This window comes from Leptonychotes weddellii, chromosome 4, assembly GCF_054177405.1.
Source record: "Leptonychotes weddellii isolate Sample4059 chromosome 4, ASM5417740v2, whole genome shotgun sequence".
NCBI classification, from domain to species: Eukaryota; Metazoa; Chordata; class Mammalia; order Carnivora; family Phocidae; genus Leptonychotes; species Leptonychotes weddellii.
This window is the reverse complement of record NC_138372.1, coordinates 68,809,048-68,832,604: the sequence shown is the minus strand read 5'-3', so window position 1 is coordinate 68,832,604 and position 23,557 is coordinate 68,809,048. Positions and strand designations below refer to the sequence as shown.

Genomic DNA, 23,557 nt, shown 5'->3' with positions numbered 1-23,557 from the left:
ATATTTATTGCTTGCCTGCTGTGTGCCGGGAGCTAGGCGTACAGCTTAGAATATTTTTCTTGGCACCATGGTGGTCTTTCCTCCTTCTCTCCCTACCCATCAGCAAAGTATCATTAAATATTTGCCAAGCATCTGTGCTGTGCTTGGCACTCTGGTGGTTATTGACGTACGTATCTCTCATCAACATCTTAATCTTGAATGGTAGATGCTAATATTCCCATTTTGTAACTGAGGAAACTGAGACTCGGCAAAAACTAGTTGATCTTCTCAAAGTCCAAGGTGGAGCCTGGATGCTGTGGACCCTCATTCTGTTGGGCTCCAAACTCAGCTATGTTACATGTTCTTTCCCCTTGGGTGGTAGAAAACCCTCCTAAAGAGTGAATGAAAGTGCTCGACGTGCCAGACCGACAGCTTCCTGCAGCACTTTGGAGCAATTCCAGCTCTTGTCCAAGCAGGGCTAAGGTCGGGGGCTTCCTTCCCTCGCCAGGGTTTTGGCGACAGAAGGTTCTTTTTTTTCTTGTGTCTCTTGACAAATGTGGTCCAGTTGTCTAGTAGTAGACTCAACTTTTTTTTTCTTTTTGTAGTTTTTCTCACCTGCATGAGAAAATTTGTTCTCACTTGTCTTTCCTTTTCCTAAAATGCACTTAGCCTTCTTTTATACAAGGCTTAAGTTTTTCTGTGTCATTGCCTGGATCAATGGAATGCCTTTTTTCCCTGTTGAATGTGCATGCATCAAATTATCAGTTTTCCTAGAAACTTCCACATGGTTGAGTCAAGTCTGGTCTTTTCACTTAAGAGCAATTAATGTTGGGCAATACCTAATTGAGTATGTGCCTCAATTTCCTCATTTGTAAAAGGCAATAGTACCTACCTCATAGGGTTGTTGTAAGACCATGGGACACCTGGGTGGCTCAGTCGGTTAAGTGTCTGCCTTCGGCTCAGGTCATAATCTCAGGGTCCTGGGATCGAGTCCCGCATCGGGCTCCCTGCTCAGCGGGGAGCCTGCTTCTCCCTCTGCCCACTGCTCCCCCGCTTGTGCGTGCTCTCTCTCTGACAAATAAATAAATAAAATCTTTTTTAAAAAAAGACCAAATAAAAAATACAATACTTCCCACAGCGACTAGAACTTAAGATATTAGCAGACGTTAACTCATTATTATTGAGATTTGGTAGAGCATGTCAATTACTTCCACTGGAATATGTTCATAGGAGGGGATAGGACCTGGCAATAAACCCACCCACAGGGGAGCTGGACCCTGATGCATATGCTCAGCTGGAGGTTCAGGTCGTCAGGTTAAGTACACTTTCCAAAGACTACAGTCAGGTTCAACTAGGCTAATAGTTGGCAACAGAATTGACACTGAAGTAGCAGGGAGTCCTGGCCCTGGAGCAAGAGACTGCAATGAAAACTTGAGGAAGATCGGTCAAGGGATATGAAGGCTCGGCTGCCTGGGCTGATTAGCTAGGACAGGCCTCCAAGCCTTCAGACATGACCTTCAGAAGAAGTCCTGGAAAGGAAAAGGAATGTAGGCAAGTAATGAAGATGGGCAGAAGCCAGCTGCCTGTGAAGGAGGTAGATGACCCAACTGGGAATGCAGTGAAGGCGCAGATCACAGACGGAGGGCCCAGCGCAAGAGTCAGATGCAGAATAATGGGAGCAACATGCAGCTCTGGGATGCAGGGCTGGAGCGGTCCTGGGTCAGGCCTAGGGATCCAGGCAGTCAGGGGGCACCTGGATCCAGATCCAGTGATTCTGGGTGGGGAGAAATATAGAGGTGAGGAACCAAGCTGAGCTGGATCCTTTATACATTTATTTTATTAGTCATTATTAGATTTATAAACTCTGAGAGTTTAGATAGCTCTGGGTAGATAGGTAGGACTCTGGATTTGGCGTTTAATTGACATCTTATCCTGCTACCACTGTGAAGGGTTGTAGAGATAATGAAAAATAGACGTTAAGGTGATTTTTAAGTTTTTTTTTTAAAGCTTTTAAAATGTAAGGCATTATGGCCATTATTTATAATCATACTTTTTCATGATAGCAATGCAATTTTCCATTAAATTTTTTTTCATGATTTAGCCTGAATAATATTTCCATTAAAGTAAGTACAACTGGTATATTGAATAAGCATGCTTTGAGGAATGTAATAAGAAAAGCAATTTTATTTTTGCCTCCTACTGTCACTTTAAAGTGTATTCAGGAAGAGAAATCTTTTTCCTGCTGCCGGTTAAAAGCTCAAGGGGGCTTAATGACAGAAAGTCCCATGGTTGCTTTAACTTTCAAAACAGAGCTTGATTCAGAAATTAGCGTGTCTAGTCCAAATTCTAGTTTTCATTTAAAGGTAAGACTTCCTTCCCCTCTCCTTCCCCCTCCTATCCCGAGCTGCTTCCTAGCAACCTCGGCAGGGAGGCACTAGGTGGCTTCTTCCACCGAAGCAGGAAGCAGCCGCAGGTCTGTCTCCCCTGAACATTACACTATAAAGCAGAGCTCAGGGAGGGACAAGGGGAAAGGCACCAGAAAGTTCCTACTTGATAGGTACTTCCATTCTATCTTTTTCCTTTCTGGGTGGCTGATGTTTAAAGCTGACTTTTTCTGAGACCAGCCTGAACTCTTTGACAGCTCACCTGAAGGGCCCATCTGACCTCAACTCCCACAGGGTGCAATGCTCCTCACCCTGCTGGTGACAGGCACTCCTTCTTGGCTTCCAGATTTCCAGCAGTCCAGCCCGAGCCCAGACTCTGTGGGGACCTCTTGCTCTCTGGCCAAAGCTGTGATTGAACAGGTAAGATCCCCTTAAAAAGGCTTCCAAGACGAGCTCTCATTCTCTGTTGATCAGTCCACAGCTGCAAATCCCTTAGATATTTCTGTCCTGATCCTCAGACCAGTCGCCACAGCATCCCACCATAGTGCTCAGACTTGGGTTACACCCCAGCCCAGGGAACATGGGTTAGGTCTCCCAGGGGCTCCATAAAGATTTCCTCACCTCATTTGAAGAAGGACAACACTCTTTTCAGTAGGTGAAATTTCTTTATGACTCTACCCTCCCAGCCTACTCTCAATGTTTTATATCATCCAATTAGGTGAGGGGTTTTATTTATTTTATTTTTTTTAAAAAATATTTATTTATTTGAGAGAGAGAGAGAGAGCAAGCAGGGGGAAGGGCAGAGGGAGAGGGAGAATTCTTAGGCAGACTCCCTGCTGAGTAGGGAGCTGGACACAAAGCTTGATCCTAGGACCCTGCGATCATGACCTGAGCTACCCAGGCACCCCTACGTGAGGGGTTTTAAAAGTACTGGGTTTTCATAATTTTATTTGCAAATGTCTATATGGTCTGACATCTCATTTTGGAACTCAATATCTATTGAAACAGACATTTAAGTAACAATTACTTCACCTTCCTGCCTGCCCTCACCCACTGCCTTATTAAAGACTGCGGCATCCATTAATAGCTACTTCAAGGCACTTGGGGCTTTCATCAATGTTCTCCTCAGTGCCCACTGCCCAGTTCCTAAGCCACTCCCACATTTCTGATATTCACTGTGGTAGCACCCCACTTCCAGATACCAAGATCTGTAAAAGTTGTCTCCTTTGGAATAAATTACTCCCAAACACAACAGCTTTAAACAACAGATACTGATTATCTCACAGTTTCTGAGGGTCAGGAAGCTTGGAGCAGCTGAGCCGGTAGTTCTGTTTCAAGCTGTCTCACGTGGTTGCAGGTGGACTGTCAGCTGGGCAGCAGGCTATGGAGGCTTAGCTGGGGTTGGGGTTCCATTTCCAAGCTCATTCCCTTGGCTCTTCCCCCTCCCATGGGCCTCTTTCCACAGGGCTGTTAGGACATGGTTTCTCTCTGAGTCAGTGATCCAGGACAGAAGAAGCACATTCCCAATGAGGAAGCTGTAGACTTTTTACACTCTCATCTCAGAACTGAATACCATCGCATCTGCTCTATCCAAATCATCAGCAATTAGTCATTAAAACTAACCTACACTTAAGGGGAAGGGAATTAAACTTTACCTCTTGAAGGGAGGAGATTTGATGAACTTGTGGGCAAACCTTCAAAACCACGGCAGGCAACATGCTGACTGAGAAAGATCATTTTAGATAGTTTAAACCTCTTTGTTTCCCAGTTGTCTGAATTTAAGATATAAAATATCTTAACCCCACCCTCTAAAAAAGGCTTAAGTAGTATTAGTTATATGAAGGCATTAAAGGAATTGGTCATTAAATTTCACAATCTAGCTTAGGCAAAGAGTAAAGGAAAAAGAAATCTTGCATGCCTGGCTAATTTATAAAGCACTGACATCAATGAATTGAGCATATTCTTGCATCAGCAGTGAAAATGAACAACTCCTACATCTGGCTTTATCTTGTGGCTTCTTTCAGATTTGTGGTTAAATAATATGTGGTCAAAGGGTTTTCATCACCTGCCTTGTCATTATAAATACTTCCTCTTAGTTGACTTCTAGTTAACTTTGAACAATCATGTATTACAACCTGAATAAGACTTATATAGAGAAAATCCATGAATTTGAAGAAGATACATAAAAATCATTTAAAAGCTACAATTAAATATTAGACATGGTGTAGACATGGCATATTTGTTCGTTCCTTAGAGAGGTGTAGAACCTTGCCAACTGTAATTTTCATTCGCATTTTTTATTTTTCTACATAGATGCCGAACAAGGTAGTGTTAATTCAATAAGTAGGTAATATTTAATGGTCATAAAAGGTTGGAATAGTTCTAGAGCAGTTCTGTTGTCATCCATTGTTCTGGTAGGAACTGGAGTTCACTAGACTTGAGGCTGGGAGAAAGGAACTTTTTCCAGTCTTCCCTAATATATCCACGTGGTCTGTTTAAATTGAGCATTCAACATCAGGTTCTAAAAAAGGAAGAGGGCTATTTATTAAGTAGGGTCGACAGACAGGAAAAGTAGTCACTGATAACCTATTTTTCTTAATTTACCCTCAGGGCTAAAAACTGTACAGGCTTTGGAATGGTTGCAGCTAGCGATGAAGGTGATGTTAATGTTTTCTCTTATGGCGGTGGAAGGCCATAGAGCGCAATGCCTTGGAATCAGCTATTCTGCTCCTCACAGTGCCCTCTTGTGGCCAGAGTTCAATCTTCTTAGAGAATTTCTCCCCCGCTTCTCACAGATCACTCTTCCAGTTACATCAGAAATAAAAGATTATTTCTCACGGATTACTTGCTTCTACAACAAACTCATTAGAATTGGGAACTTAATTATTATGAATTCACATGCTTTATGTGTTCAATACGTATAGGAATCAAGAGATTGTTGTCATCACTGACTGATTGGATTGTTACTTTTGTTCTCTTGTACAAGGAGTCCATAAAAGAATTTAAGGTTTGTTCTCCTTTCTTTTTTTTCCCCAATGCATGATAATTATAAGCAGAAATTTAAGAAATCACTATATTTGTATGTTGACAAAATCATAATCTTATAGGAAATAATAACATTAACAAAAATCTCAATAATTTTCATGAATCATTCCAGTATCATGATATTTGGGGGCATATGGAACAACCTACAGCTATCAGGAATAAATAATGTCATTAGAAAAGTAAAGCTCTCTGATGGTGATTTGTAACAGTAATGAAAGAGGAATTTCCTAAGCATCAAACTTAAAAGTCTGTAATGTGCTCATTTATTGTTTCTATGATTATTGTAGCAGATGCTACATATCATCAATATTTTGTCAAAAAAAATTTTCTCAGCTCATAATTTCCACTGAAGAACTATATAATAAATAAAAATACAGGAATACTTTTTTCCATATTTTCCCCATATTTTTCCATATTTCCAGTTTTTAATTAAAAAAACTAGAATTAAGTATGACTTAACTCAGAAAAATGAACAAATTATAAATGTTCAGCTCAATAAACTATCACAAAGTCAACTCAGCTGTGTAATTACCATCCAGGCCAAAAGACAGGGTGTCATCCTCATTCATCTGCCAATCAATGCCTCCTTCCTTCTTTTTTTTTTTTTTTTAAGATTTTTATTTATTTATTTGAGAGAGAGAATGAGGTAGAGCGAGCATGAGAGGGGGGAGGGTCAGAGGGAGAAGCAGACTCCCTGCTGAGCAGGGAGCCCGATGCGGGACTCGATCCCAGGACTCCAGGATCATGACCTGAGCCGAAGGCAGTTGCTTAACCAACTGAGCCACCCAGGCGCCCCAACCTCCTTCCTTCTTTCCCAGGAGTATACATTATCCTGACTTCTAGCATCATTTTGGTGGTTTTACAACTTTATATGAAAGGAATCACAAAGCATGTACTATTTTTTTTTTAAAGATTTTATTTGTTTGTCAGAGAGAGAGAGCACAAGCAGGAGGAGGGGCAGAGGGAGAAGCAGGCTCCCTGCTGAGCAGGGAGCCCGATGCAGAACTTGATCACAGGACCCTGGGATCATGACCTGGGCTGAAGGCAGACGTTTAACCGACTGAGCCACCCAGGCACCCCTCACAGCATGTCTTTTTTAGTGTTTGGCTTCTTTTGCTCAACATTGTATTTGTGGGAGTCATCTATATTGGGATAAGCTACAGTTCTTCCATTTTATTTATTATTTATTTATTTTAAAAAAGATTTTATTTAATGGTCATAAAGAAAGAAAAGAGAGAGAATGAGTGAGTGAAAGAGAGAACACAAGCCAGGGAGAAGAGGCAGAGGGAGAGAGAGAAGCAGACTCCCTCCTGAGCAGGGAGCCAACTCGGGACTCGAGGATCATGACCTAAGCCAAAGGCAGATGTTTAACCAACTGAGCCACCCAGGCCCCCCTAGTTCTTCTATTTTAATTTTATATAGTATCTCATTTTATGAGTATATATATATATACTATACAATTATTCATTTCATGTTAGTAGACATTTGAATTATTTCCAGTTTAGGTTAGTAGAAACAAGGCTAATATGAATGTTCTTGAGCATGTCTTTTGGAGCACATATGCATGCATTTCCATTGGCTATAAATCACTGCACAGGGCTGGCTTCATGGGCATGCAACTTGTCCAGTCCCAGAGGGCCCCGTGCTCACAAGGACCCTGCACTTGGTTTAAGGCTCTGCTGTTACTGTCCTGAAATTCTTAATCATTTGATCTTGAAACTTGGGTTTTGTAATTGAAGTCTGTTGAGATAACGAACATGTGCATAAGCAGAGGAGAAAGGCACGATATGCGTGTTCCCAGTGGGTTGTGGCTCCATTTGCATATGACCCAAATTCCACAAACCCGAATTCTGGGGAGTGACTGCTCATGGGGTTCAACAAGACTCAGAACAAGTTTAAGGTAAGTCTGTTGCAGCTACAGACTGAGTAAGTGGGGCACGGCCAGACTTGCGAGGCGGTGCTTTCTTTCAGTGAGAACTTGCATCAGATACAGCAAGGAGGCAGCTTCTTCTAAGAAACACAACTTCCACTTACTAGCCAACCACTTCACTCTGAAAATGCAGACAGGGTGGGAAAAGGAAAGATGGGGCAAACTCTAGTTGCTTTTCCTGTTAGTCTTTCCTTAGTCGTCAGTAGGCCAAAGGTAGAGAATGAGCATATGGAGAAGTGAATAGAAACAGCAGTTAGTTTTGTGCAGTTTCCACTGTTTTGGCAGAATAAAATACATGCGCTTCAACAGGCTGTAAAATACAAGTTGTGAAATTTTGGTGATTACACATACGAGTTAAATGCCCTTATATTTGTGCCTAAAACTGTCATTGCACAGGGGCGCCTGAGTGACTGAGTTGGTGAAGCATCCGACTCTTTATTTTAGCTCAGGTCATGATCTCAGGGTCATGGATCAAGCCCAGCCTTGGGCTTCACACTGAGCATGGAACCTGCTTGGGATTCTCTCTCTCCCTCTCACCCTCCTCCCTCCATCTCTCTAATAAACAAAACAAAACAAAACAAATTGCCATTGCACAATATAGAAATCAATGATATAATTCATGCTAAATAATTTAAAATTTAATTTTTCTTCATTTAGAATGTCATTAAAGAGAAAATAAACAACATCATGACAAAGTTGCCAAAGAGAATGTGGAAGAAAGGAAACATTTTTATGTTTTATTAACTTTAACAGCACTTTTGTCCCTGCGACTTGAACAACTGCTTGTATTTTTGTTTTTCATCAGATCTACAAATTACGTAGCCGGCCCTGCTACATAGGGTCGTAGGGTATACGTGACTGTTTTAGTAAATGGTATTTCAAAAATGTTTGTACTAATTTACACCACACTTGAAGGGGACAAAATTCCTGTTGTGTTAGCTTGTCCGTACTTGATATTATCAGTCTTTAATTTTAGATATTCTGATGGGTGTGTTGCATTTCCTAGATGATCAGTGAGATTGAGAACCTTTTCATATGTTCATTGGCCAAAGGATATTTCCTTTTGTGAAGAGTCTATTTAAGAGAACCATTTTTCACTGATTTGTCTTTTCTTTTCTTTTTTTTTTAAGATTTTATTTATTTGACAGAGACAGAGACAGCCAGAGAGGAAACACAAGCAGGGGGAGCGGGAGAGGGAGAAACAGGCTTCCCACAGAGCAGGGAGCCCAATGTGGGGCTCGATCCCAGGACCCTGGAATCATGACCTGAGCCAAAGGCAGACGCTTAAGGACTGAGCCACCCAGGCACCCCTGTTATGTCTTTTCTTACCAGTTAGTAGGATTCCTCATATATTTTAGATGTGGATTCATATCTTCTGGGTTGAAAATATCTCCTCCCACTTTTTTATTACCTTAATAGAGTCTTTTTATGAACTTAAATTCATAATTTAAATCTAGTCCAATTCATTAATCTTTTCCTTTGTGGTTTTTGCTTTTTGGGGCATCTTTAAGATATTTTTCCCTATCCTGAAATCCTGATATTCTCTCTTGATTTCTTTTTGTTTTTCCTTTCATATGCAAGTCTACAATCCACCTAGAATTGGTAGAGGTAATGTTTCATTTTTTTTTCCACATCACTATCTAATTAATCCTGCACCAGCTTTTCCCAGATACTATCTTTAAAATTTTTTTTCCCTGAAGAATAATTGACATGTAATATTGTATTAGCTTCAGGTATACAACATAGTGTATTGATATTTATATACATTACAAAATGATGGCCACAAGAAGTATTGTTACCATTTGTCACCATACAAAGTTGTTACAATATTAACTATATTCCCTATGTTGTATATAGCATCCCCAAGTCTTAATTCATTTTGTAAGTGAAGGTTTTGCCTTTTAATCCCCTTCACTTATTTTGTCCAAATGAGCAGTGCTACCTTTTTAACAAAACAAGGGTCCATGCATATGTGTCTGCTTTCTGTGCTCTCTGATTTGGTCCATTGGTCTATTTGTTTATTCTTGTTTCAATACCATCTTACTAAGATGTCTTAGTTACTGTAGCTTTATAATAATAAATCTTGATATCTGATAAAGCAGGTCCTCCTGGCTGTTCTTCCAAAGTGTCTTGCCTACTCTTGGCCCTTTGTATTCTTTTTCTTTTTTTAAATTAATTAATTATTATTTACTTATTTATAAATAAGTAAGTCTATTTTTTATTTATTTATTTGACTGAGAGAGAGAGAGCGAGCACAGGCAGAGGGAGAAGTAGGCTCCCCGCTGAGCAGGGAGCCCGACGCGGGGCTTGACTTCAGGACCCTGGGTTCATGACCTGAGCTAAAGGCAAACGCTTAACTGATTGAGCCACCCAGATGCCCCTATTTATTTATTTTTAGTAATCTCTACATCCAACGTGAGACTCAAACTCATGATCCTGAGATCAAGAGTTGCATGCTCATCTGAGTGAACCAGCCAGGCACCCTGGCCCTTTGTGTTCTGATGTAATCTTTGAATCTGTTTGAAAATTAACATACATATACAGATCTGCTGTGATTTTTATTGAGATTGCAATTATTTCATAGATCACTTTGAGACTTTGATCTTTACAATTTTGAGGCTTTCTATTCCTGATATAGTATATATGATTTTCTTTGGTTTCTGTTTTATGATTTTCCATGTAGATATCTTGAACATCAAAACAAATTAAATTTATTCCTAGATATTTGATGTTTATTTACGTCAATATAAGTAACGTCTTTTTAAATTTTAGTTTTCACAGACATATATACCTATGATATATTGTAAGTAGAAATACAATTGAGCTTTGTAATATTGACTTGGTGTATGTGATATATAGTTTTTTTATTTTATGTAAATTTTATGCCATTTGCAAATAATGATAGATTTCCAATTATTTTGTTTCTTTTTCTTAATTTATTTTACTGGCTAGAATCTCCAAGTGTGTGGAATAGAAATGGTTATATTGGAGGATCCCCTACTGGCACTGTATTATTTCTATTCTTACAAGATCCACTAATGGCATTGAATCATTAGGTATGGTGTTTTCTAAAGTTGTCTTATATGTACTTTTTGGAAAATAAGAAGATCCTCTTCTTACAGTTTGCTATATTAATTATGAATGAGTATTGAAATTTCTGCATTTTTGAGATAATCATATGGCTTTTTTATTTTGTTAATGTGAGGATTATATCAATTGATTTAAAAATACTAACCAATTTTTCATTCTTTGAATAATCTCAAATTAGTTGTGAATCATTCCTTTTATATGTTGCTGTATTCATTTTGCTCTTATTTTGTTTGGGATATTTGCATCAATGATCATCAATAAGAAAGACTTACACTTTTATTTTCCTATAGTGTATTTGGTAGAATTTTTTTTGCAATCCTTTGGGCCTGGAGATTTTTTTATGGTAAGTATTTTAATTATTCAATTCCTTTAATTGTTACGGAACCATTTAGACTTTCTATTTTTTGTAAATTCTAGAAAGTTATGTCTTTCTGAAGAAATGAAGTGATTTACATCTAAATTTTCAAATTTATTTGAATACTATTTTTCATAATATTCTCTTCTGATATTTCTAATGTCTTTCTGAGCCATACTGATTTTACCTTGTAAATGACCAATATTATTTATTTTATACTTTCTCTCTTTTTCTTAATCAGGTTTGCCAGGGATTAATCAGTACTTTTATACATTTCAAATAACAAGTTTTAGGCATTATCTTCTTTGCTACTTGTTTATTTTTCTGTTTTCTTAGCTGCTCTTATATTTATTTCCCCTGTAATTTCTTTGGATTTAATTTGCTATTCTTTTTCTAAGTTTTGTAATTGAGCTTAACTCACTGATTTTTTTTACCTTTTTCTCCTTCTAACATACGCATTTTAAGGCCAAAAATGTTTGGCTTTAGTTATATCCTAAAAGTTCTGGTGTTGACTGTTTTCATTATTATTCTGTTCAAAATATTTTGTAATTTTCATTTCAGTTTCCTTATTGGCTTACAGGTTATTTATAAGGTATATTTTTAAATTTCCAAATTTTCACTTTATCTTTGCACTATTGATTTCTAGCTTAATTCTACTGTGGTGAGATAATATGCTCTGTGTTTTATGGCCCAGCAAGTATTCAAAAAAAAGGATAACTATAGTTATTTGGTGCAGGGTTTCATATATCCATTAAGTCATTATTATTGTGTTGTTCAAAACTTCTCTAGACTTAGTAATATTTTTCTCTGATTGTTCTAGTAATGAGAGAGGCAAGCTAAAATTTCCCACTTTATGTATTTCTCTTTGAAGTTTGATTTGTTTTTGTTTTATATTGTTTGAAGCTGTGTTATTAGATGCATACAGATTTAGAATTATTATAATTTCTCTACCATTAAATGGTTCTCTATCTATAGAAATATTTTTTACTCTTAAAGCCTAATTTCTGATATTAATATAGCTATACTAGCTTTATTTTGGTTAGAGTTTCTATGGTATATCATTTTTCCATCATTTTAATTTCAACTCTTTATTCTTATATTTTTGAATGTATCAGAAGAACAGAACATTTGAACTCCATTTATATTCTCTCCCTATTTAAATGTTATTTTGTAGTGATTTTAATTTTTTATATAACTTAAACTCAGAGATACTATTTCAAATTTTTACATTTTTAATTGTGGTAAAATATACATAACATAAAATTTACCATCTCACTTTTTAAAAGATTTTTTATTTTATTTTATCTTTAAATATTTTATTTATTCATTTGAGAGAGAGAGAGAGAGAGTGCACAAGCAGGGGGAGAATCAGAGGCAGAGGGAGAAGCAGGCTCCCCACTGAGCAGGGAGCCTGACGTGGGGCTTGATCCCAGGACCTGGAGATCATGACCCCAGCCAAAGGCAGACGCTTTACCATCTGAGTCATCCAGGAGCCCTATTTTTTTTATTTTAAAGATTTTATTTATTTGAGAGAGAGAGAGAGAATGTGTGTGGGGGCAGGGAGGGAGAAAGAATCCCAAGCAGATGAGGTTGGGCTCGATCATATGACCCTGAAATCATGACCCGAGCTGATGCCAAGAGACAGTCGCTCAACCAAGTCATCCAGGTACCCCTCATCTCACTCACTTTTAAGTGTATAGTTTACTGGTATCAAGTGGGAATTTTTCATTCATTATCTCTGCAAATATTACGTCTGCCCATTCTCTCATGTTTTTTTCCCCCTGAAACTCAAGTATATGTTAAATGTCATTGTATCCCCTCTATCTCTTATATAATTTACTAATTTACTGTATTTTTCATCTTTTGTCTCTCTGTGATTTATTCTGGCTTTTTTTCTTATGATCTATTGTCATTCCCACAAATCCCTCATCAGCAGTAATATAAGGTATTCTAATCTGCCCCTAATTTATCCACTGAGTTCTGAATTCCAGTGATTTTATTTTTTTAATTCTACAATTTCCATGTGATTCTTTTTTCCCCTGGTAATAGTTTTTTATTGTGGCAAAATGTACATGACATCCAATTTACCATTCTAGTAATTATTTATGCGTACAATTCAGTGGCATGAAGTACATTCACACTGTTGTGTTAACCATCACCACCACCCATTTCTAGAACTTTTTCATGTTCCCAAACTGAAACTCATACCCATTAAACAATGACTCCTTATTTCGCCTCCCCCTGGCCCTGGGCAACCACCATTCCACTTCCCGTCTCTGGTTTTGACTACTGTAGTTACCTCACATAAGTGGAATCACACAATATTTGTCTTTTTGTGACTGGTTTATTTCATTTAGCATGATGTCTTCAGGTTTCACCCACGTGGTATTTTTTTTTAAAGATTTTATTTATTTATTTGACAGAGAGACACAGTGAGAGAGGGAACACAAACAGGGGGAGTGGGAGAGGGAGAAGCAGGCCCTCCGTGGAGCAGGGAGCCTGACACGGGGCTCGATCCCAGGACCCTGGGATCATGACCTGAGCTGAAGGCAGACACTTAACGACCGAGTACACCCAGGCACCCCAGGGTTCACCCACGTTGTATTATCTGGCAGAATTTCCTTCTTCTTTCGAGATCCTTAAAAAAAAAAAAAAAGGTTTCTAGTTCTTGGAAAACTCAATCTTTTTTTTTTTTTTAAAGATTTTATTTATTTATTTGAGAGAGAGAGAATGAGAGAGAGCACATGAGAGGGGGGAGGGTCAGAGGGAGAAGCAGACTCCCCGCCTAGCAGGGAGCCCGATGCGGGACTCGATCCAGGGACTCCAGGATCATGACCTGAGCCGAAGGCAGTCGCTTAACCAACTGAGCCACCCAGGCGCCCGGAAAACTCAATCTTTTAAAAAATTTCTTTAACCATGTTAACCATAACTTTTAAAAAGTACATATTTGGTCATTCATTATTTGTATCGCCTGTGGACTTACTTTTCTTATTTGGTGTTTCTTTGCCTTGCCTCATCACATGGCTTGTTACTTTTGATTGAGTATTGGACATTGAAAATTGTGTTAGAAAATTACAGAAATTGTTAGATGTTTAAGATGATGTCATATTCTTCCAGAGAGGATTTATGTTTGCAAACCCAGATATCTAATCGGTAATTGGTGTATTCAAAGCTGAACATCAGTCCCTGAAAGGCCTACCCCTTCCAGATAATACCTTATTTGTATTGTAGGGTCCAATAAAAAGCTAATGGGCTATCAGGATCTTCAATCCTTGGCAGGTCCTGAACCCTAATTTTGTCCTGCTAACCATGTGAATTTGTTTACATCCTGGCTCAGCTTCTCAGCCTCTCACTTGTCACTGCTGGAGTTGGCAGATATCCTTAGGAGAAAAGCAGCCCCAACTGCCTGGTTTAACCCTCTGGCACCTAATTTAACCTAATTTTTCTTTAACTTTTTAGTGCTTTGATGTCCTGAGACATATGTTTGCATATTTTTTCCACTTCTTTTAGTTGTTCTATGTGGGAGGGTTGATCTGATTCCTTTGTCATTGCAAGAGTGGAAGATAAGACTAGTGTGCTTTACTTTTTTACTCAATGTCCAAAATATGCTATACTCTGCATAAAGTAACACATCTTTATATCTAAACATGCGATTCTGATTTTGAATAAAAGAAGATTGTGTTCACGTAGAGGACTCTGTGAACAAATTAATGAATTTTGGGAGGCTTCACATTTTGTTCCCATAGGAAATTCTTTATTTACTTAACTAAATGCCTCTGCCATGCTTAGAACACTTGGTAAATACATGCATTTTATTTGTACAGATATTTCTGCATTATTTCTGTTCTACTTGTAGTTCAAGGCTTGACACAGATGCCATTTCTACCATGAAACCTTTTTTTGATATCTCAAAGCAAAATAGTTGCTTCCTCTTTAGGACTTTCATATTAATTTGTACAGCTGTAAAACTACACTGTAACAGTCTTTTATTTTCACTGTACAATTTAAGCTCTTAGGAAGAAGAAATAGTCTCACCAAAATATATACACTCCAAAACATCTAACATAATATTTTGCATATAATGGGAACTTAATATATATTTGCTAAATGGGACGCCTGGCTGGCTCAGTCAGTAGGGCTTGTGACTCTTGATCTCAGGGTCATGAGTTCAAGCCCCATGTTGGGTATGGAGCCTACTTAAAAAAAAAATGTGTATATATATATATATATATATATATATACACACATACACACACACACACTAAATAAACAGAGGGATGAATGAATTAATAAGGATGTTGGAGTGCAGTGAAGGGAACATTGACTGGAATCAGAAGAGCTAGGTTCTGTGCCATCTCTGCCTTGGGTAAGTGTTTTAATGTTTTCTCAGTATCTTTACTTGTATAGAATGAATGCTTACCTCAGGGAGTTTTGAGGCTTAAAAACATAATTTATCTTCATGTGCATTGCAAAACAATATACAAATATAAAGTGGCCATTTATAGTTTTAAAACATGTGAGAAGGGAAAACATATGCCTATAAAGGCATAAAATGTCTTCAGAAGATGATACAAGAAATTCAAGGCCAGGGAGCAGGGGGTTGGGTAGACAGGATAGGAATTTGACTTTTAACACTATACCCATTTGAATTTTGAATCATATGGATATTTTAACTACTAGAAATAAAATAAATAGAATTTAAGAAAAATATAATGTACTATTGCTCTGTTTTGTATCAGAGTAGTTGGCTCAGCAAAACCACTGCTTGCGCTGACTGCAGTGATTGAGAGTCTTATCTGAACAATTAGTTTTATAGATGGAAGTTTAAATAATCTGTGAATTAGTTACTTTGATTTATTTATTTATTAGAGAGTTCTTACTCTTAATATGTGTACTGTAGCTCAGAGCTTGGAGCATATACTGATTATTTCTTACATTCATGATGTAGTTTAGGTTTGTTAGATTACTGTGTAACTAGATTTGGAAGGGTCAAAAAGCTAGAGATTTCTGGCATGTAAACTTCCTTGTCACTTAATATAACTTAGAAAGGTTTCCTGAATACCCTGTTACCAATAGAGAGATCTCTTTGGGGACATTCAACAGAGAAGGGCAGGTACTCATGTGTTCTTGGTTAGGAATCCTGCCCTCCTGGGCTGGGCTTGCAGCATTGATGGGGATGCATCTGACTTACCGAGAGAGGACTGGGCCCTCAAGCACCTCAGTCAACCATCCAGTCTGGTGATAAACGTAGTAACACATGAGCCAGACAGATTGCCTTTACCTACAGAATGTCCACAGAAGTTATCTGAGTCCACTTTTTAGTCATTTACAGTATTTCCTAATATCCAGAAACCTTCTAGCCTTTGGTTTTGTCTGTGTTCTGGCCATTTCCAATTTCATGAGATGACCAATGAAGACAGACTGGGATCTGAAATCCAACCTAAGAAAATATTGCTCCTTTTAAATAGTTCTTGTTGAACTTCAGTGGAGGAGGGACTGAAACTAGTGCCTAGTTTTTGTGTTTTTTTTTTTTCCTTTTAAAGATTTTATTTATTTATTTGACAGAGAGAGAGACACAGCGAGAGAAGGAACACAAGCAGGGGGAGTGGGAGAGGGAGAAGCAGGCTTCCTGCTGAGCAGGGAGCCCGAAGTGGGGCTGGATCCCAGGACCCTGGGACCATGACCCAAGACGAAGGCAGACGCTTAATGGCCTGAGCCACTCAGGCACCTCACTAGTGCCTAGTTTGAGGATGGAGGTTGGCTCTGGAGCTCATTCATCTATGTCTTTCCCAGCGTTGGCAGGAATTAAGGAAAAAAAAATTCACTTGACTTTGTCTCCAGCTATTGTAAAATGATTTCTGACATTTTTTAAAGTTCTTTTATTCTCCTTTTCAAACTCTGCAGCTTCACTGAATTTAATTTATGCTGTTTTAAACTAAATAAACTGACTTTGGGAGGAATATTTTCTATTTACCATTTGTTTGGATATCCCAGTTTCTTAATCACATCTCTCAAAAGACTCAGTTTTTTTGTCTTAACCTTTCAAAATCTGTTATATTTCCCTTGAGAAGTAAATGGGATATTGGCCCAGAGCCCTGCTATTTCCAAATTTGAACATAAAAAATAAGTCATGTCAGGCATTATATTAACAAAAGATTCACAGTCTCCACTAAGCTGCAAGTAATAAGAACTTGTTATTTAGTTTCAGCTTGATTAAAAAACTGAGCAAGCCATTTTACATTCATAACTTTTGGTTCTGTTGCTCAATGTAAAATACAATATGGACCAATTTTCTAGGTGTTTCAGTTACATATTGCTTATAATTTGGGGTGGTTTGTTACACAGCAATAGGTAACTAAAACAACAGGCAGTAACAACTATTCATTTTCTCATGATTCTGCATTTGGGGTAGGGCTCAGTGGGGATGGCTTGTCTTTGTTCATATGGTGTTGGTTGGGGTGGTTCAGTTAAAGATGGCACATTTACAAGCTTCACTTGCAAGTCTGGTGCCTCACCTGGTGGTGCTGGATCAGCTGGAGACTGGCTGGGCTTCTGTCTTTTCCTTCAAAATCTCTAATTCCTCAGGGCTTCTCTCTATATACATGGTGTCTATATATCTACTTATTGGTCTATCAATCTATCATCTGTCTATCTATCTATTCAGCTACCCATTCTTCCATGCACCCACCTATCCATCCAAATGGCTCTCTAATATGGTGGTTGAGCTTTTTTATATGGCTGCTACCTTCCAAGAGAGTAAAAACAGGAACTACCATGTTTTTTAAGGCCTAGGCCTTGAACTGTCAAAGAGTCACTTCTGCCATATAATTTTTAACACAACAAGTCACAAGGACAGCCCCGATTCAAAGAGAAGAGAAATAGACTCCATCTCTCCAGGATGGAGTGGCCTGGGTATCCAGAGACAAGAGGAAGTTGGCCCTCTTTAGAAACAATTTACCATATCAAGACAGCAACACGGTCCACTAAAATATCTTGATGAGTTCTTTTATTTTCATTTATGCATGTATATATGTATGCATATATGTATGTCTGTATTTTTAGAGAGAGAGAGAGCATGTGAGTAGGGGTGGAGGGGCAGAGGGAGAGGGAGAGAGAGAATCCCAAGCAGGCTCCATGCCCAGCACAGAGCCCAATGTGGGGCTCGATCTCACGACCCTGAAATCATGACCTGAGCTGAAATGAATAGTTGGACACTTAACTGAGCCACCCAGGCACCTCTGAGTTTTCAAAAAGGAATTATAGCACATTCCCTAAAATATGTCCTTTTATGACTCTGATTATTATCAATGTGCACAAAAGGTTTTTTATACTTTTTACATTACAGATTAAATGTTTAAGTTTGCTTTTCTTATACATTTTTTGTAATAATTATCCATACTTTCATGAACATACACACACACACACACAGAGAGAAAATGGTTTCTACAATAAGACAGATCTAGGTTTTAATTCCAGGTTTTATCACACATTACCTGTATGGCCTTGGGCAAGCTATTAAAACCATGACTCTCAGTTTCCTAATCTGCAAACTGGATCAACAGAAATATCTATCAATAGCATAGTTCTGGTATTTCAAGTTCATTTATAAAAGAATGTTTATTTTCACTCTTATTTTTCAAGGCTCCCTATAGCTTGAACAACCAGGTGAATGGTGGTGCCATTTACTGAGGTGGGAAAGACTGAGGTAAGAACTTGTTTTGGGATAAGTAATTTTGTGAGTAAGAAATGATCCCAGAGGCTATTAAGATGATATATGAACATATACTCAATGGTGCATATATATTCATATACACACGCATATATTTAAGTGTATGCAACTACATGGCAAGACATGCAGACCCAGGGAGGGAGGGAGACAGAAAGAGATGGGGGGGGCAGAATAATTTTGTAAAAAATTATCCCAACTGATGATGGATGACTAAGGACTATTCATTACTCTTTGCCCTCAAAGACAGAGATTTTACCTTATTTATCTTTCTAGTCCCCATAACACACACCACTCTCACCTCCATGTGATAGAATATTCATATACTTTTTTACTAAATGGTGTTAGCATATTCCGTGTAGAGTGAGCTTGAGAAATAATCTGGAGACAATTTTTAGAGCTCCTCAGTATTCCACAGATTCAGTTATACCCAGGTCAACTCATGCCTTGCATTTGCCGAATGTTTTCAATACCTTTCTTTGCTTTTTCAGTATTGTAATAGAACAGGGAAGAACTTAAAATGTGAGTATGTTCTTTGTCTCTAAGGCTGATAACTGATAGAATGTGAACAAACAGATATGTTTTGTTACTTATTAACATTTAATACTAATAACATGTATAATTTATAAAACACTTTCATAGTCATTACAGATTTGATGAAGATAAACTCTTGAGGTATCATCGTTATGCCCATATGACAGAGGGGGAGACATGCTCAGAGAACGTAAGCACACAGGTGGCGTGCAGCAGAGCTAAGATTCAAGCACATGTCTTCCACCTCTGGAATCTATACAATAATAAAAGGACTGATAGAAGCAGCAGCTCTGGGGATGTATATGAATTGAAGTTATTCCTGATTCCTATTACCAGGACTAATTTGAAATAACTCCACATATTTCAAAATTTCTAATTAAAAAATGTTGGTAATGTCCTTTTAAAATGCGCCATCTGTGATTCTCCAGCAACTTGTCATGGTGGATCTGTGGTTTATTTTCAGTATGTGTAAGTTATTAATTCATAATCAAAGTGAACTACAATGCTAGTCAAAGAAACTCATCAACAGGTAAATCTTCCATTAAAGAAAGGATTTTTAAAAGTGTTCTTTTGGCTAGTTCATCATAAGATTTTTTAAATTAAAATTATTCCCATTATAGCAAGCTGATCCTTATTATATCAGGTTGAGAAATTATTTTGACTAGCATATTGTCTTTAGTCATAAACTCATGTCATTAGGCATACAGAAAATCACATTAAAGAGACCTTCTTCCCCTTCAGGGATTGACACACATGATATAAAACTAGAATACAGTGATTGGATCTAATTTTCTTCCATTGTTACTTAAAAATATAAACCTAGGGCGCCTGGGTGGCTCAGTCAGTTAAGTGACTGACTCTTGACTTTGGCTCAGGTCATGATCTCAGGTTGTGAGATCGAAGCACCCCAACCCCAGCAAGAAGTCTGCTTGAGATTCTTTGCTGCTCCCTCTCCCTCTGCTCCTCCCCCGGCATGTGCATGCGCTTTCTCCCTCTCTCAAAAAAAAAAAAAACATATAAACAGCTGGCTTCTAGCCAACAAGAACTAACCTGAGACATCATTATGGGATGTTATTAACATTAAGCAAATGAAGATTCAATCCTGATTCTCAGAATGTGTTTTCACAAAGCAAGGAATTATATTTGATGTGAAAGTACCATGCTGTATTTTTCCAACTGAACAGAAATATGCCCTGCATTTTAGATAACAAAAAATAACCCCACAGACTGTCACTCAAATTAAGAATGTATACATCATTTGTCATTACAAAGAAGCGTTCAAAATAATTTCTCATTCTCACTGTTACTTCTTTTTGACCTACAGGTTATTTAAAATACATGAATTTTTTTCTAGTTACCTTTTATTTTTTACTACTAGCTTAATTTTTTTTTGGTCAAATATGTAGTCTGTGATTTCAACAATTTGACATTTGTTTGAGGATAGATTTTGAGGCTCTATTATTAATAAAATTGTGGAAATAGTATAACTTTTTCATGAAATAAACATTTATCATTGTGAAGAACCCTCTTTATCTCCTTTCTTTTTTCTGGCCCACCTTCTTCTCCTTTCACAGACTACACATTCATTGCTTAAGACCAAGCAAAAGAAGGTGCCTCTTTACTTACAAAAAAATTAATACAATTACTCTGAAAGAAAATGTAATGGTTAACAAGAACCAAGTCAGTCTCATGAAAAGATCCAGCTATATCTCAAGTGAGTCTACATGATGGGTACATTCATATGGTAGGAACTTGTGGATAGGACTGGTTTACCATGACAACACAGCTCCTTCTTTGTGGTCAATGATGTGTCTGCTAACCACATAGTATCTTCATTTACCAAGATGGCAGGAAAAACCACTTTGTGTGATCTGTTAATTTGGTTTTGGTTTTGACATCCCGCAGGAGGTTCAGTGTTATGCTGGACTTCATTCTTGGCGAATGGATTCTTCCTTGGCACTGAAATGCAGTGACATGAAATTGTGTTTTCAATACCAGTTAATGGACTATTACCCTAGATGCTGTTATTGATGATCTGAGCATTTGCTAGGATTGTCTTTCTGGACAGCTACTGATTAATGGCTCTTCTCTTAGCAAACACATGTTTGGTGAGCCTGCAGCCTGTCCTAGGCATTACAGAATTATATTTCATAGAGGTATTTAGTTCCTGATGTGTCATGATTGTTCTGTCTAAACTTTCAAGAAAGAAGCTAAAACAGATGACAGAAATGAACACTGCTCAGGGGAAGTGGAAACATTCCTGTCGTTTGTATATTCTTCAAGCTTGTAAAATACTTTCTCAGACTTCTGTAATCCTCAGGATGGCTTTTGGGGCAGGTATTATAATTGAGATCTTACAGTAGTAGGAATTGAAGTTCAGAGATGTTAAATGACTTACTCAAGGTCCCTTTAGTGGTGGCAGAGAAGGGTGCTGGGGCATCGTGAAGGAGCAAAGTATAAGAGAGGCTCAAATCCAAGGTCCACCATCTCTGCCATTTCCTAGCTCTGTGACCTTGGACAGGTTTCTTAAAATTATCTGAGCTCGTTTTCTCGTTTGCCTTGGCTCTGTCACAGGGTTACAGATAGGAGTGAATGAACAAATGGGTATGGAAATGTCTACATCCTGAAAAATGTGTGAGTGTTAGTTTCATTATTTACCTTTGGGGAGGAGATGGGAGATGGCATGGTATGGTAGACCACCACATTTCAAGTCAGACAGAATTGGTTCTAACTAACATTGGTGCATGAATTTGAGTATGTTACTTGAACTCTCTGGGTCTCTATCTCCTCTGTTGTGAAATGTGTATCATAACATGATGCTGTGGACCTGTGAGTATGGACCAGCAGGACAGAGGTGAAGCACAGAGCACAGCACCAGGTGAACATTAGGGCTCCTCTCTCTGGCCCCAGCCTGGTTCAGTTTTCTGAAAGAGCACTGAATATTCTAGCATGAAAGAGCTGTAATGGACTATGTGGGTCCTTGCATGGATAAGGAATCTGAGACCCAGAGAGGTGAATTGATTTACCCAGGTCACAGAACTAATGGCAGAGTTGGAAGTTGAACCTAATTCTGATTTCAACTCCAACAGTCTTTTTCTTTTCTTTTTACAATATTACAGTAATCTCCATAATAGCATTATTTGTACCTGTCCTCACCTTGTGAAAGTGATTTTTATTAAGAACCCAAAAATATGCGCTGATAGCATTGCTAGAGCTGTTGAATCCAACCTGAATTGCACTACTTCACATATAGCCAAGTTTGGACTTTAAGCACAGTAACATTTCTTTTTGTATCTTGGGCTATTCTCTGTAACAAAACCACAGGGATTATTTTGTCTCGGCGCCTGATGTTTAAACTTGTGCTCTCTTGGAAACAAGTCACACACTTTTAATGTCTGTATTTAATTTGACTCCCACTTCCATGTTGCTATTACTCCAGACACTTAGGCGTGTCAGCTGAAGGATGTAGTGGAACTAGCCTAGCACTGAGGCATCAAGAGACCCAGACGCTAGTTCCATATCTGGTATTCACTAGTTGCTAAACCTTGTTGGAAACAGATCTACTACCTTTCTGACAGCTCTAAAGATCTTAAAGTGAGTCTGAAATATTTCTAACTGTATTAGTTTTCTATTGCAGCTGTAACAAATCACCATAAACTTAGTGGCTTTAAATTTATTTTACACAAGTTTATTTTCTTATAGTTCTGCAAGTCAGAAGCCTGAAATGGGTCTTATGGGGCTACAATCTAGGTGTCGGTTCCCTCTGGAGAGTCACAGGAGAATCCATTTCCTTGACTAGTTTCCTTGACCCTGAGATCATGACCTGAGCCAAAGGCAGACCGAGCCACCTAGGTGCTCCACTATCATTTATTTTTGAATTTCTTTGAGCACTAGTGGAGTTGAGCGTAAGTTTATACACTTGCTGGTTTTCAGGTTTCTCCTGTCTATAGATAATAATTATAAATTATATGTGTATAACACACATATAATTTATATGGATATAAATTCTTTGCTCATTTCTTTTTTTGGCTTAACTAGCTGTTTGTTGCTGTTATTTGTTAATGTACTGGTGTTCCTTGAATGTTCTAAATGCTATTTCTTTTTTGGGGTCAGATATTTTAAATTTCTTGTCCAAATCCTCATCCTTTCTTAACTTTACCTTTGACTTATATTCTAGAAATACTCAGATACAGATAGGTTAGTTATTGATGCTATAACTATCTTTGCCCAATCACTTGTATTTTTTTTAAATATTTTTATTTATTTATTTGACAGAGAGAGACACAACGAGAGAGGGAACACAAGCAGGGGGAGAGGGAGAGGGAGAAGCAGGCTTCCCACGGAGCAGGGAGCCCGATGCGGGGCTCGATCCCAGGACCCTGGGATCATGACCTGAGCCGAAGGCAGACGCTTAACGACTGAGCCACCCAGGCGCCCCTGCCCAATCACTTGTATTTTAATACGTTCTTTTGATGAAAAGAAACTCAATAATTGGGGCGCCTGGGTGGCTCAGT

At 38.2% G+C, this 23,557-nt stretch overlaps 2 long non-coding RNA genes across 2 annotated transcripts in view; one reads left to right on the top strand and one right to left on the bottom strand.

Moving 5' to 3' along the window:
• LOC145721310 (uncharacterized) overlaps positions 1 to 23,557 on the top strand; it is a 35,969-nt gene that overhangs the window by 8,222 nt on the left and 4,190 nt on the right. Inside the window, exons 3-7 of the long non-coding RNA XR_014144970.1 lie at positions 2,621 to 5,370; positions 10,291 to 10,394; positions 18,425 to 18,488; positions 19,001 to 19,031; positions 20,618 to 22,948. This is a non-coding gene — a long non-coding RNA (uncharacterized LOC145721310). The remainder of the gene's footprint in view (positions 1 to 2,620; positions 5,371 to 10,290; positions 10,395 to 18,424; positions 18,489 to 19,000; positions 19,032 to 20,617; positions 22,949 to 23,557) is intronic.
• The window catches only part of LOC145721312 (uncharacterized), a 130,506-nt gene continuing 119,286 nt past the window's right edge, over positions 12,338 to 23,557 (bottom strand). The window contains exon 3 of the long non-coding RNA XR_014144972.1: positions 12,338 to 13,421. This is a non-coding gene — a long non-coding RNA (uncharacterized LOC145721312). The remainder of the gene's footprint in view (positions 13,422 to 23,557) is intronic.